Below are 1,543 nucleotides of genomic sequence, written 5' to 3' on the forward strand. Positions count from 1 at the left end.
AAAAGAACAAGTGCATTACACAAGAAAGTGTTTTTAAATAAAATAATTCTTCATCTTGTAACTTTGAACCTTGCAAAGCAACTAGGTTGTGATTTCTCTTCTTTGTGAGATAACTCTACTTTTTGTGTTGCTCACCTGTGTCACAGTCAGCGACGGCCTGTGGCACAGGCAGTATAGGAGAATGCTAAAGGCCACGTCATACATAGGGGGCGCTGCAAATGAGGGAAGAAAAAAAAATCAAAATGTTGAACTTTTACTATTTACTTATACTATTAAAACTATTATTTATAAATATAACATAAGCCCACATAACAACACAACTACATATGAAAGTCTATTAAATAATGCAGAGGCCTTTTTTTCTTGGTTCCTGCTGCCCCCCCGGTCCCCCTCCCTGGCTGCAGTGGCAGCCCACAACCTCGACTACACCATACTACAACATCTGGACATTACATGTCTCAAAATCGATATTGAGATAGTGAAGCAGAGCAAAACTAGAGAGATTTTACACTCATTTCTAGGTGAAATCTAAAGACACACATAATAATAAAATTCAACCATATCTGATGCATAAAATACAAATGGACACGTGGTGAGTACAGCTGTTTCCCTGAGTTCAGTAAGTCTGTGTCAGCACTAGATTCACCTACCAAATGAAGACAAAAGCATGTGATCACCTAATGGCTCAGGTAGGTGTTACAGACCAGGTAGGTGGACTCAATCGGCAGAGACTGGAGGCAGATGGAGGTTACAAAGAGTTTTATTGCAAGAGAAGGTGCAGGGCAGATGAAGGGACAGATGATGAGGCAGATGATGGCTGGAGGAGTGTGGCAGGCAGGAGAGCTGAGCCGGGCAGGGGATCTGGAAGCTGGAGGCCGGGTGGGAGTGCAGGTGATCCTGGGCAGAAGAGAAACAGGTTAGAAGGTAGGCTGAGGCAGCAGACAGCAATCAGCGACACCTGGGCTCTCCAGCACAGCTGACCGGCATCAGCAATTAGCAACCTGCACAGAGAGGGGGAGAGGACTAGGAGGCAGAGGGCATGACAGTAGGGCCACTATGCAGAACCTTCCCCTTGGCAGACATGAACACAGAGGGCTTGATCGACTCAATGTGAAAGCGAGACACTAGCGGATTCTCAGCACCAGATAAACTTGCCCATGTGCTGTAGAACCCTCTATGCAACTACATTATGCATATTGCATTTGCAGTTAATATTATTTGTTTGTGCAATAAATCTTAATGTCTTCATTGGTTACTTTAATATCTTGTATTGTGCAATGGCTTCTTTATATTGTATTTATGATTTAATTAATGTCACTTGTTTCTAATACAGTTTTTATGTTGTGGGTTATTTTCTGTTTAAAAGAAAATATAATCTCAAAGACAAAGCTCTGCAGTTTCTGTGTGAGTGTTTGAACATTGGTTGTGAAAATGACTGCAATGCAAGGGGGGTGCAAGTAAAGTCTTCCTGAGGGATCCAAATTAATTAATGTTACATGGAGGTTAAAATCAGTTACTACAGAAGAAACCTGTGTGTGTGTGT

The sequence above is a fragment of the Seriola lalandi genome, unplaced genomic scaffold (genome assembly GCF_002814215.2).
Source record: "Seriola lalandi dorsalis isolate HSWRI2012SDOR001 ecotype SW California unplaced genomic scaffold, Sedor1 jcf7180002054985, whole genome shotgun sequence".
In the NCBI taxonomy this organism is placed as follows: Eukaryota; Metazoa; Chordata; class Actinopteri; order Carangiformes; family Carangidae; genus Seriola; species Seriola lalandi.